This window comes from Pseudophryne corroboree, chromosome 3 (assembly GCF_028390025.1).
Source record: "Pseudophryne corroboree isolate aPseCor3 chromosome 3, aPseCor3.hap2, whole genome shotgun sequence".
NCBI lineage: Eukaryota > Metazoa > Chordata > Amphibia > Anura > Myobatrachidae > Pseudophryne > Pseudophryne corroboree.
Window position 1 is genome coordinate 100,430,831 of NC_086446.1, and position 14,929 is coordinate 100,445,759.

General features: G+C 49.1%; 1 protein-coding gene across 5 annotated transcripts in view; it reads right to left on the reverse strand.

Annotated features, from left to right (window-relative positions):
• The window catches only part of LOC135054888 (uncharacterized), a 131,149-nt gene that overhangs the window by 63,095 nt on the left and 53,125 nt on the right, over positions 1-14,929 (reverse strand). The gene's annotated exons all lie outside the window — the stretch shown is intronic.

Here is a 14,929-nt window from a genome sequence, read left to right on the forward strand (position 1 = left end):
TCCGGAATGCCCTTTTCCGCTAGGATCCGGCGTTCAACCGCCATGCCGTCCAACGCAGCCGCGGTAAGTCTTGGATCAGACAGGTTCCCTGTTGCAACATGTCCTGACTGAGAGGCAGAGGCCATGGGTCCTCTGAGAGCATTTCTTGCAGTTCCGGGTACCGAGTCCTTCTTGGCCAATCCGGAGCAAAGAATATTGTTCACACTCCTCCGTTTATTACAATTCTCACCCCTTGGGTCTGAGAGGAAGAGGAGGGAATATATAGACCGACTGGAACACCCACGGTGTTACTAGTGCGACCACAGCTATCGCCTGAGAGTCCCTTGACCCAGCGTAAAACCTTTTTTATCTTTTTATTGAGGTGGGACGCCATGTAGTCCACCTGAGGCAGTTTCCATCAATTTGCAAAACTGCGTGAAGACTTCCTGATGAAGTCACCACTTTCCCGGGTGGAGGTCGTGTCCACTCCCGGAATGAACACTGCTTACTTGATTCTCCGCCAAGCGAAGAATTCTGGTGGCTTCTACCGTCGCCACCCTGCTACTTGTGCCGCCCTGGCGGTTTACATGAGCCCCTGCGGTCTGACTGGATCAGAACCGGTTGGTCGCGAAGCAGGAACTCCGCTTGACTTAGGGCGTTGTATATGGCCCTTAGTTCCAGGATATTGATGTGAAGGCAAGTCTGTTGGCTTGACCACAAACCTTGGAATTTTCTTCCCTGTGTAACTGCCCCCCACCCTCGGAGGCTTGCATCCCTGGTAACCAGGACCCAGTCCTGAATGCCGAATCTGCGGCCCTCAAGAAGGTGAGCACTCCGCAGCCACCACAGGAGAGACACCCTGGCCCTGGGGGATAGGGTGATTAACCGATGCATCTCAAGATGTGATCTGGACCACTTGTCCAGTAAGTTCCATTGTCCTTGCATGGAACCAGCCGAAGGGGATGGCCTCGTATGATACCATCATCCTTCCCAGGACTCGAGTGCAGTGATGCACTGACACCTGTTTTGGTTTTCAATAGATTCCTGACCAGTGTCATGAGCTCCTGAGCTCTCTCTATCGGGAGATAAACCCTCTTCTGGTCTGTGTCTAGGATCATGCCTAGGCGAGGCAGATGAGCTGTAGGAACCAACTGCGACTTCGGAATATATAGAATCCAGTCGTGTTGCCGTTTCACTTCCAGAGAAGGTGATACACTTTACAGCAACTGCTCTCTTGATCTCGCTTTTATGAGGAGATCATCCAAGTATGTGATAATAGTGACACCTTGCTTCCGCAGGAGCACCATCATATTCGCCATTACCTTGGTGAAATTGGTAATGACAATCCCGTACCGCAATTCTGAGGTACGCCTGATGAGGTGGATAAATGGGGACACGAAGGTATGCATCCCTTATGTCCCGATTCATTTCAGGCTTGCAATGACCGCTCTTAGCGATTTCATCTTGAACCTGAACCTTTTCAGGTATATGTTCAGGGATTTTAATTCAATATGGGTCTAACCGAACCGTCTGGTTTCGGGATTATAACATGGTCGAATAATAACACCCTCTTGTTGAAGGAGGGGACTCTTGACCACCACCTGTTGAAGATACAATTTACGAATTGCAGTTAACACTGGCTCCCTCTCTTGGGGGGAAGCCCGCCGGGTCCTCGGTGAGGGGGCATCTTCTCACAGTCCAGCCTGTATCCCTGCGATACAATTTCTATTGCCCAGGGATCTAACAGGGAGTGAACCCACTTGTGGCTGAACTTACGAACGCGTGTCCCCACCGGGCCTAGCTCCGCCTGTGGAGCCCCAGCGACATGCGGTGGATTTTTGTAGAGGCCAGGGAGGACTTCTGTTCCTGGGGACTAGCTGTGTTGTACAGCTTCTTTCCTCTGCTCCCAGCTCTGACAAGAAAGGACGCACCTCAGACTTTCTTGTTTCTTTATTCGAAAAGCTGCATTTAATAATGTCGTGCTTTCCTAGGCTGTGCAGGAATATAAGGCAAAATATCAGAATTACCAGCTATAGCTGTGGAGACCAGGCCCAAGAACCTTTCTCCACACAATCCTCAGCCTTTCATATGCCTCTTAAGTCGGCATCATCTGTCCAATGTATATTCTACAGGACACGTCAAGCAGAAATCGACATAGCTTTTGTCTCTAGGACCCAGTATACTCATGTCCCTTTGGGCATGCTTTATAATTATATATCTATCACTTAAGACAGCATCTTAAAATATTTATATGCATACTAGGGTCTCAATCTCTGCTGATAAGGTACCTGTCCACGCTGCCACAGCGCTATAAACCCATGCCGACACAATCGCCGGTCTGGGTAGTATACTAGAATGTGCACACTATCTGCAGGATCCCTGAGAATAGCTAGTGCAAACAGGACACCCAAGGGGAAGATTCTCAACACATCCTGGCCCTAGTGGGGAAAGGATACAGCCTGAGAATTCTCTTGTGGGAAGCTGCCGTCTCTTGTCTGGAGATTCCCGCTCTTTTTCCTCATGAGAGGAGGGAAATTTACCTCAGCATTCTTCCCCTTAACATGTGTACTCTCGTGCCAGGGACAGATGAGTCATCAGTGATATGCAAATCATCTTTTATTCCAATAATCATATATTGAATATCTTTTAGCCCTCTTGGCTGCAACTTTGCATTATCGTAGTCGACAGTGGAGTTAAACTCCGTGTCGATACTTTGTTATTTTGGATAGTGAGCATAGAGAGACTCTGAAGGACTCTGTGACATAGGGACAAACCAGGGTAGATTTCCTTTCTATTCCCTAACCTTTTGTGCAATAATTTTACCTCAGCACTTACACATATCCAAACAGGTGTCGGTGTTGTTGACGGAGACACCCTCCCACACACTTATCCGCTCTATCACCTCCTTAGAGGAGCCTTTTACCTCAGACATATCGACACACGCGTACCGACACACCACACACACAGGGGATGCTCTATTTGAAGACAGTTCCCCCACCAGGCCCTTTGGAGAGACAGAGAGAGAGTATGCCAGCACACACCACAGCGCTATATAATACAGGGATGTACACTATACCGAGTGATTTTTCCCCTATAGCAGCTTATATATACAGTTTTGCGCCTAAATTTATGTGCCCCCCCCCCCTCTCTTTTTTACCCTTTGTGTACCAGGATACTGCAGGGGAGAGCCTGGGGAGCTTCCTTCCAGCTGAGCTGTGAAGAGAAAATGGCGCCGGTGTGCTGAGGAAGAAGACCCGGCCCCCTCAGCGGCGGGCTTCTGTCCTTTTATGTACTTTAATGGCGGGGGTTAATGCACATATACAGTTTATCAGACTGTATTATGTGCTTTTCGCCAAGTAAGGTAATCTAATTGCTGCCCAGGGCGCCCCCCCCCAGCGCCCTGCACCCATCAGTGACCGGAGTGTGTGGTGTGCTAAGGGAGCAATGACGCACAGCTGCAGTGCTGTGCGCTACCTTAATGAAGACCGGAGTCTTCAGCCGCCGATTTTCAACTTCTCTTCGTTCTTCTGGCTCTGCAAGGGGGACGGCAGCGCGGCTCCGGGACCGGACGACCGAGGACTGGGCCTGTGTTCGATCCCTCTGGAGCTAATGGTGTCCAGTAGCCTTAGAAGCCCAAGCTAGCTGCAAGCAGGTAGGTTCGCTTCTCTCCCCTCAGTCCCACGTAGCAGTGAGTCTGTTGCCAGCAGATCTCACTGAAAATAAAAAACCTAACAAATTCTTTCTTTTCTAGGAAGCTCAGGAGAGCCCCTAGGGTGCATCCAGCTCTGGCCGGGCACAGATACTAACTGAGGTCTGGAGGAGGGGCATAGAGGGAGGAGCCAGTGCACACCAGATATAGTACCTAATCTTTCTTTTAAGAGTGCCCAGTCTCCTGCGGAGCCCGTCTATACCCCATGGTCCTTACGGAGTACCCAGCATCCACTAGGACGTCAGAGAAAACTAGGTCGTCACCGAACCGGGCTTCACCTTCATTGGGAAGAGACTCCATATCTTCTCGGAGTCAGCCTCAGCATTCCATTGGTGAATACACAACGCCCTCCTAGCTGAAACCGCCATGGAATCGGCCCGCGAACCCAAGAGTCCTCTATCCCTTGCAGTCACACGAAAGCATGCTGCAGCGTCCTTGATACGACCCAACGTAAGGAGTATACCATCTTTCCCCAGGGTATCTATAACTGATGACCAGGCAACCGACCATTTTTGAATACTACTACTCCCCATGCGCATGTAATGGCCAGGTCTAACTGACGTACGCATGGACACATAACTAGAACATAACGAAAGCTTCCTACATATGATCCGCTGGCCTTGTGACAGGGCCCCGTGTAGAACAGGGGGTGACTCCCACTTTATTCTATCCGCGGCGGGAAAAGAAGAAACAATCGGAATCCTCTTGAGGATTTGAAATCATCTTGTCAGGGCTGACCCAGAACTTCTCTAACAGAGCGCTTAGCACATGAGAATGAAGAATGTTACTTCAGAAGTATTATAAATATATACATATATATATATATATATATACACAGTATATATATATATATATATATATATATATATATAAATACATATAGATACATACACATACATACCAATATATATACATATCCACACATAGACCCCTTTGTTCTGAACAGCAGGGTCCACAGTGACGTTAATACGTCCTTATTATGTACTAAATGCTCCTCTTATTTTTTATTTTTTTTTATCTCATCAGGAAGCATTACGGTCGACACAGGAATTAGCATCCGTGTCGGTATAAGGGAGTAGCAACTGGGCAAAATAACCTGTTTTCGACCCTGAGGGGTCTGAGGGGAACATAGGTATGACCAAGACATCCATAGATATTCCTGTGTCTCTTACACTGAATTATTCAACCGTATTATATATACAGGTTGAGTATCCCTTATCCAAAATGCTTGGGACCAGAAGTATTTTGGATATCGGATTTTTCCGTATTTTGGAATAATTGCATACCATAATGAGATATCATGGTGATGGGACCTAAATCTAAGCACAGAATGCATTTATGTTTCATATACACTTTATACACAAACAGCCTGTAGGTAATTTTAGCCAATATTTTTTTATAACTTTGTGCATTAAACAAAGTGTGTCTACATTCACACAATTCATTTATGTTTCATATACACCTTACACACACAGCCTAAAGGTCATTTAATACAATATTTTTAATAACTTTGTGTATTAAACAAAGGTTGTGTACATTGAGCCATCAAAAAACAAAGGTTTCACTATTTCACTCTCACTCAAAAAAGTCCGTATTTCGGAATATTCCGTATTTCGGAATATTTGGATACTCAACCTGTATATATATATATATATATATATAAATATATATATATATACTGCTCAAAAAAATAAAGGGAACACTAAAATAACGCATCCTAGATCTGAATGAATGAAATATTCTTATTAAATACTTTGTTCTTTACATAGTTGAATGTGCAGACAACAGAATCACACAAAAAATAAGAATTTACTTACCGATAATTCTATTTCTCGGAGTCCGTAGTGGATGCTGGGGTTCCTGAAAGGACCACAGGGGGAATAGCGGCTCCGCAGGAGACAGGGCACAAAAAGTAAAGCTTTAGGATCAGGTGGTGTGCACTGGCTCCTCCCCCTATGACCCTCCTCCAAGCCTCAGTTAGGTACTGTGCCCGGACGAGCGTACACAATAAGGAAGGATTTATGAATCCCGGGTAAGACTCATACCAGCCACACCAATCACACTGTACAACCTGTGATCTGAACCCAGTTAACAGTATGATAACAGCGGAGCCTCTGAAAGGATGGCTCACAACAATAATAACCCGATTTTTGTAACTATGTACAAGTAATGCAGATAATCCGCACTTGGGATGGGCGCCCAGCATCCACTACGGACTCCGAGAAATAGAATTATCGGTAAGTAAATTCTTATTTTCTCTATCGTCCTAGTGGATGCTGGGGTTCCTGAAAGGACCATGGGGATTATACCAAAGCTCCCAAACGGGCGGGAGAGTGCGGATGACTCTGCAGCACCGAATGAGAGAACTCCAGGTCCTCCTTAGCCAGGGTATCAAATTTGTAGGATTTTACAAACGTGTTTGCCCCTGACTAAATAGCCGCTCGGCAAAGTTGTAAAGCCGAGACCCCTCGGGCAGCCGCCCAAGATGAGCCCACCTTCCTTGTGGAATGGGCATTTACATATTTTGGCTGTGGCAGGCCTGCCACAGAATGTGCAAGCTGAATTGTATTACACATCCAACTAGCAAAAGTCTGCTTAAAAGCAAGAGCACCCAGTTTGTTGGGTGCATACAGGATAACAGCAAGTCAGTTTTCCTGACTCCAGCCGTCCTGGAACCTATATTTTCAGGGCCCTGACCACATCTAGCAACTTGGAGTCCTCCAAGTCCCTAGTAGGCGCAAGACACCCCAATAAGCTGGTTCAGGTGAAACACTGACACCACCTTAGGGAGAGAACTGGGGACGAGTCCGCAGCTCTGCCCTGTCCGAATGGACAAACAGATATGGGCTTTTTTGAGAAAAAAACCACCAATTTGACACTCGCCTGGTCCAGGCCAGGTCCAAGAGCATGTTCACTTTTCATGTGAGATGCTTCAAATCCACAGATTTGACTGGTTTTAAACCAATGTGTTTTGAGGAATCCCAGAACTACGTTGAGATCCCACAGTGCCACTGGAGGCACAAAAGGGGGTTGTATATGCAATACTCCCTTGACAAACTTCAGGACTTCAGGAACTGAAGCCAATTCTTTCTGGAAGAAAAATCGACAGGGCCGAAATTTGAACCTTAATGGACCCCAATTTGAGGCCCATAGACACTCCTGTTTGCAAGAAATGCAGGAATCGACCGAGTTGAAATTTCTTCGTGGGGCCTTCCTGGCCTCACACCACGCAACATATTTTCGCCACATGTGGTGATAATGTTGTGCGGTCACCTCCTTTCTGGCTTTGACCAGTGTAGGAATGACCTCTTCCTGAATGCCTTTTCCCTTAGGATCCGGCGTTCCACCGCCATGCCGTCAAACGCAGCTGCGGTAAGTCTTGGAACAGACATGGTACTTGCTGAAACAAGTCCCTTCTTAGCGGCAGAGGCCATAAGTCCTCTGTGAGCATCTCTTGAAGTTCCGGGTACCAAGTCCTTCTTGGCCAATCCGGAGCCATGAGTATAGTTCTTACTCCTCTACGTCTTATAATTCTCAGTACCTTAGGTATGAAAAGCAGAGGATGGAACACATACACCGACTGGTACACCCACGGTGTTACCAGAACGTCCACAGCTATTGCCTGAGGGTCTCTTAACCTGGCGCAATACCTGTCCCGTTTTTTGTTCAGACGGGACGCCATCATGTCCACCTTTGGTAATTCCCAACGGTTTACAATTATGTGGAAAACTTCCCCATGAAGTTCCCACTCTGCCGGGTGGAGGTCGTGCCTACTGAGGAAGTCTGCTTCCCAGTTTCCATTCCCGGAATGAAACACTGCTGACAGTGCTATCACATGATTTTCCGCCCAGCGAAAAGTCCTTGCAGTTTTTGCCACTGCCCTCCTGCTTCTTGTGCCGCCCTGTCTATTTACGTGGGCGACTGCCGTGATGTTTTATCCCACTGGATCAATACCGGCTGACCTTGAAACAGAGGTCTTGCTAAGCTTAGAGCATTATAATTTTACCCTTAGCTATATTTATGTGGAGAAAAATCTCCAGACTTGATCACACTCCCTGGAAATTTTTTCCTTGTGTGACTGCTCCCCAGCCTCTCGGGCTGGCCTCCGTGGTCACCAACATCCAAAACTGAATGCCGAATCTGCGGCCCTCTAGAAGATGAGCACTCTGTAACCACCACAGGAGAGACACCCTTGTCCTTGGATATAGGGTTATCCGCTGATGCATCTGAAGATGCGATCTGGACCATTTGTCCAGCAGATCCCACTGAAAAGTTCTTGCATGAAATCTGCCGACTGGAATTGCTTCGAAGGAAGTCACCATTTTTTTACCATGGCCCTTGTGCAATGATGCACTGATTTTAGGAGGTTCCTGACTAGCTCGGATAACTCCCTGGCTTTCTCTTCCGGGAGAAACACCTTTTTCTGGACTGTGTCCAGAATCATCCCTAAGCACAGGAGACTTGTTGTCGGGATCAGCTGCGATTTTGGAATATTTAGAATCCACCCCTGCTGTTGTAACAGTATCCGAGATAGTGCTACTCCGACCTCCAACTGTTCCCTGGACTTTGCCCTTATCAGGAGATCGTCCAAGTAAGGGATAATTAAGACGCCTTTTCTTCGAAGAAGAACCATCATTTCGGCCATTACCTTGGTAAAGACCCGGGGTGCCGTAGACAATCCAAACGGCAGCGTCTGAAACTGATAGTGACAGTTCTGTACCACGAACCTGAGGTACCCTTAGTGATAAGAGCAAATTTGGGACATGGAGGTAAGCATCCCTGATGTCTCGGGACACCAGATAGTCCCCTTCTTCCCGGTTCGTTATCACTGCTCTGAGTGACTCCATCTTGATTTGAACCTTTGTAAGTGTTCAAATTTTTTTAGATTTAGAATAGGTCTCACCTAGCCTTCTGGCTTCAGTACCACAATATAGTGTGGAATAATACCCCTTTTCTTGTTGTAGGAGGGGTAATTTAATTATCACCTGCTGGGAATACAGCTCGTGATTTTTTTCCCATACTGCCTCCTTGTCGGAGGGAGACCTTGGTAAAGCAGACTTCAGGAGCCTGCGCAGGGGAAACGTCTCGACATTCCAAACTGTACCCCTGGGATACTACTTGTAGGATCCAGGGGTCCTGTACGGTCTCAGCGTCATGCTGAGAGCTTGTCAGAAGCGGTGGAACGCTTCTGTTCCTGGGAATGGGCTGCCTGCTGCAGTCTTCTTCCCTTTCCTCTATCCCTGGGCAGATATGACTCTTATAGGGACGAAAGGACTGAAGCTGAAAAGACGGTGTCTTTTTCTGCAGAGATGTGACTTAGGGTAAAAACGGTGGATTTTCCAGCAGTTGCCGTGGCCACCAGGTCCGATGGACCGACCCCAAATAACTCCTCTTCCTTTATACGGCAATACACCTTTGTGCCGTTTGGAATCTGCATCACCTGACCACTGTCGTGTCCATAAACATCTTCTGGCAGATATGGACATCGCACTTACTCTTGATGCCAGAGTGCAAATATCCCTCTGTGCATCTCGCATATATAGAAATACATCCTTTAAATGCTCTATAGTCAATAAAATACTGTCCCTGTCAAGGGTATCAATATTTTTAGTCAGGGAATCCGACCAAGCCACCCCAGCTCTGCACATCCAGGCTGAGGCGATCGCTGGTCGCAGTATAACACCAGTATGTGTGTATATACTTTTTATGATATTTTTCCAGCCTCCTGTCAGCTGGCTCCTTGAGGACGGCCCTATCTATAGACGGTACCGCCACTTGTTCTGTGAGCGCCTTATCCACCCTAAGGGGTGTTTCCCAACGCGCCCTAACTTCTGGCAGGAAAGGGTATACCGCCCATATTTTCTATCGGGGGGAACCCACGCATCATCACACACTTCATTTAATTTATCTGATTCAGGAAAAACTACGGTAGTTTTTTCACATCCCACATAATACCCTCTTTTGTGGTACTTGTAGTATCAGAAATATGTAACACCTCCTTCATTGCCCTTAACGTGTGGCCCTAATAAGGAATACGTTTGTTTATTCACCGTCGACACTGGATTCAGTGTCCCTGTCTGTGTCTGTGTCGACCGACTAAAGTAAACGGGCGTTTTAAAACCCCTGACGGTGTTTTTGAGACGTCTGGACCGGTACTAATTGTTTGTCGGCCGTCTCATGTCGTCAACCGACCTTGGCGCGTGTTGACATTATCACGTAATTCCCTAAATAAGCCATCCATTCCGGTGTCGACTCCCTAGAGAGTGACATCTCCATTACAGGCAATTGCTCCGCCTCCTCACCAACATCGTCCTCATACATGTCGACACACACGTACCGACACACAGCACACACACAGGGAATGCTCTGATAGAGGACAGGACCTACTAGCCCTTTGGAGAGACAGAGGGAGAGTTTGCCAGCACACACCAAAAACGCTATAATTATATAGGGACAACCTTATATAAGTGTTTTCCCTTATAGCATCTTTTTTATATATTTCTAACGCCAAATTAGTGCCCCCCCTCTCTGTTTTAACCCTGTTTCTGTAGTGCAGTGCAGGGGAGAGCCTGGGAGCCTTCCCTCCAGCCTTTCTGTGAGGGAAAATGGCGCTGTGTGCTGAGGAGATAGGCCCCGCCCCTTTTTCTGCGGCCTCGTCTCCCGCTCTTAACGGATTCTGGCAGGGGTTAAATATCTCCATATAGCCCCCGGAGGCTATATGTGAGGTATTTTTAGCCAAAAAAGGTTTTCATTTGCCTCCCAGGGCGCCCCCCTCCCAGCGCCCTGCACCCTCAGTGACTGCCGTGTGAAGTGTGCTGAGAGGAAAATGGCGCACAGCTGCAGTGCTGTGCGCTACCTTAAGAAGACTGAGGAGTCTTCTGCCGCCGATTCTGGACCTCTTCTCGTTTCAGCATCTGCAAGGGGGCCGGCGGCGAGGCTCCGGTGACCATCCAGGCTGTACCTGTGATCGTCCCTCTGGAGCTAATGTCCAGTAGCCAAAGAAGCCAATCCATCCTGCACGCAGGTGAGTTCACTTCTTCTCCCCTAAGTCCCTCGTTGCAGTGATCCTGTTGCCAGCAGGACTCACTGTAAAATAAAAAACCTAAGCTAAACTTTTCTAAGCAGCTCAGGAGAGCCACCTAGATTGCACCCTTCTCGGCCGGGCACAAAAATCTAACTGAGGCTTGGAGGAGGGTCATAGGGGGAGGAGCCAGTGCACACCACCTGATCCTAAAGCTTTACTTTTTGTGCCCTGTCTCCTGCGGAGCCGCTATTCCCCCTGTGGTCCTTTCAGGAACCCCAGCATCCACTAGGACGATAGAGAAATTATCAATGGAAATCAAATTTATTAACCCATGGAGGTCTGGATTTGGAGTCACCCTCAAAATTAAAGTGGAAAAACACACTACAGGCTGATCCAACTTTGATGTAATGTCTTTAAAAGAAATCAAAATGAGGATCAGAGTAGTGTGTGTGGCCTCCACGTGCCTGTATGACCTCCCTACAACCCACACAAGTGGCTCAGGTAGTGCAGCTCATCCAGGATGGCACATCAATGCGAGCTGTGGCAAGAAGGTTTGCTGTGTCTGTCAGCGTAGTGTCCAGAGCATGGAGGCGCTACCAGGAGACAGGCCAGTACATCAGGAGATGTGGAGGAGGCCGTAGGAGGGCAACAACCCAGCAGCAGGACCGCTACCTCCGCCTTTGTGCAAGGAGGAACAGGAGGAGCACTGCCAGAGCCCTGCAAAATGACCTCCAGCAAGCCACAAATGTGCATGCGTCTACTCAAACGATCAGAAACAGACTCCATGAGGGTGGTATGAGGACCCGACGCCCACAGGTGGGGGTTGTGCTTACAGCCCAACACCGTGTAGGACGTTGGGCATTTGCCAAAGAACACCAAGATTGGCAAATTCACCACTGGTGCCCTGTGCTCTTCACAGATGAAAGCAGGTTCTCACTGAGCACATGTGACAGACGTGACAGAGTCTGGAGACGCCAAGGAGAACGTTCTGCTGCCTGCAACATCCTCCAGCATGACCGGTTTGGCAGTGGGTCAGTAATGGTGTGGGGTGGCATTTCTTTGAGGGGTGGCACAGCCCTCCATGTGCTCGCCAGAGGTAGCCTGACTGCCATTAGGTACCGAGATGAGATCCTCAGACCCCTTGTGAGACCATATGCTGGTGCGGTTGGCCCTGGGTTCCTCCTAATGCAAGACAATGCTAGACCTCATGTGGCTGGAATGTGTCAGAAGTTCCTGCAAGACGAAGACATTGATGCTATGGACTGGCCCGCCCGTTCCCCAGACCTGAATCCAATTGAGCACATCTGGGACATCATGTCTCGCTCCATCCACCAATGTCATGTTGCACCACAGACTGTCCAGGAGTTGGCGGATGCTTTATTCCAGGTCTGGGAGGAGATGCCTCAGGAGACCATCTGCCACCTCATCAGGAGCATGCCCAGGCGTTGTAGGGAGGTCATACAGCCACGAGGAGGCCACAGACACTACTAAGCCTCATTTTGACTTGTTTTAAGGACATTACATCAAAGTTGGATCAGCCTGTAGTGTGTTTTTCCACTTTAATTTTGATGGTGACTCCAAATCCAGACCTCCATGGGTTAATAAATTTGATTTCCATTGATAATTTTTGTGTGATTTTGTTGTCAGCACATTCAACTATGTAAAGAACAAAGTATTTAACAAGAATATATCATTCGGGGGGCGTGGCCTGGAGGCTGAATGAGCAGGCTGCTTTTCCTGTGAGCTCCCAGGGACCTGGGAGTTTTATTGATATAAACTAGCCTTGGCACGAATATTTTCAGCTATAAGCGCCTTGATTAAAACCCCCAGGCAGCAGAGCAGGCAGTGAGTGGGAGCTGCGGAATCGGGGAGCCGGTCTCCTGGCTCCCGCGGATTGCGGCCTACTCGCTGCACCGAAGCCGGGGCCTAAATTTTCAAACTTTCCCCCATCCGGGTGGACGGCCGGCCCGGGACGTCGGAGGAGCCTTATTGAACCCTGTCCTTGCTGGGACTCCGCTGCAGCCTACCGTGTGGTCTTCGTCGGCCAGCGGGGAGGGTCCGGGACCTGATAGGAGCTGAGACGCAGGCTCCGGAGCACAAGCGGCGGCCATCTTGGGAGGCGAGAGGAGAGACGGCGGTGACCCGGAGGAGACTTCCAGAGGCCCGCGGGGGTAAGCGATCTGCAGCCCTGACCTCGTAGGGGTGTCGGTGCCTCTCCCCCCTTGTGCTTCTTAGCCGGAGACCCGTGGCGCGTTGCGGTGAAGTACTGCCGGCCCGGTTCTTCCCCCCTCCTACCAGGCGGACATAAAACAGCGCGGCGGGCGCCCCTCCATACATCTGGGGTCCGGGGTCAACTGAACCGCAACTAGGGGTGCAGCCCCCCAGAGCAGAAAACAAAGGCCCCCCCTTATATACCGGCTCCGGTGCGGCGGCCATTTTAGGCCTCGGGACACACGGAACAGCGCGCAGGACTGGAGGCCCGGAGACGCCGAACCAGGTGAGCTGCCTCACTGGCCTGATCCCCTCCATTGCAGCCCGCATACACCATAGGCGGACGGCCGCAACAGGTGGCCCCAAGAAAGACGCCGGGGGGGTCATAGTACCGCCACACTAGCAGCCTCACCCGGAGGCCTGGGTCTGGAGCCGCAATATAAATTCTGACCCACAGTGCTTGCCGGAATGGCCCATTGATGTGCATCTGCTGAAGGGGCCGCCAGTAGCCGTGCTTCTGGGGTTAACTCCGTAGCACATCACAGTTGGGCACCCCTGAGAAGAAGAAGCTGATCTTCACGACTGATATATTCCTGACAGGGGAGTAAATCGTTACTCGATCTAGTGCAACTACCCTGCATGTGCGGCACTGAGATGTGATTTCCTCGTCTAAAATGTCCTCCTAATACCTCCCCGCAACCATTTTAGCTAGTACATACCTACACCGGGTCGCAATACTGCCGGTTTGAAGACACCTATACCACCCTAATACCGCATCCGTCAAATCTCTGTGAAAACAGAAGCCATGGCTCCCAAGAAGCATAAAGCCTCCAAAACGGTCAATCAAGTCGCCTTTTTCAAACCCTCTCCTTTCCGTAACAAACCCCCAGAAGCTGGATCCCCTGGGGTGGGCCCCTCTCCTCAATCCAAGCGGTCCTCTCTTACGCCTTCTGAGCTCCCTACCAGTGACGCATCCTCTTCAATGCGCCTCGAAGATGGGGAAGCCTTAACAATCGGCAGTATGAAGCTTTTGTTACATCAATTTAAGGACGACGTGACATCTGAGTTTAGAGCCATGCTGAAATCCTGCCAGAGCTCCATTGACGATCTGGGTGAGAGGACAAATCAGTTGGAAACTAAGATGGGCGAGGTAGTCGGTTCACACAATTCGTTGATAGACTCCCATGATACCCTGGAGGGTGAAGTGAATTTCCTGCGCGATAAAGTAGCGGATTTGGAAGATCGCTCGCGCAGGAACAATCTGAAACTCAGAGGGGTTCCCGACTCTATTTCTAACAGCAGTCTCCACGACTATACTATGGAGATCTTCAAAAAACTGTTGCCTACCGCCAGCTCCTCAGATCTTTTGTTGGACCGAATCCATCGAATCCCTAAGGCCCGAGGCGCCCCAGAAGGATCGTCTAAAGATGTGCTGATGAGGGTCCACTTCTATCATATAAAAGAATCTTTGCTTAAGGCCGCTAGACCATCCTCTGACACGGTGGAGGCCCTGGGAAAGCTGCAACTATATGGGGACTTGTCGCAGTACACTCTCAATAAAAGACGCTCCTTCCACCCGGTCACTAATGTTCTTCGGAAGGCTGGTATCCTTTATAGATGGGGCTTTCCCACTCGTCTGTTGATCTCCAGAGACGGTTCTACCATAGCCGTCTCGTCGGCTGATGAGGGTCTGAAGCTCCTACGTAAATGGAACCTGGGGGGGAGACCCCGGGCCCAGTCTCCTGACCATCGACTCCAGCAGGACTGGTCGACGGTTGAGAAGTAATGGCATACTGATCACACTCACTTACCATAGGTACCTTCAACTGGATTGCCGTCCCGGGCCTCAGAAGTTTACAGCAGAGACTGTTACAAGTGAGACTTATGTCGGCTGACGCCTCAGAGATGGCTATGTTCTACTTGTTAACCATTGCATTATAGTTGGCACTAGTGTTTGAGAAGTACAGAGTTAATTTGTTGTCTCTCTCCGACTAAACCTTAGTTTT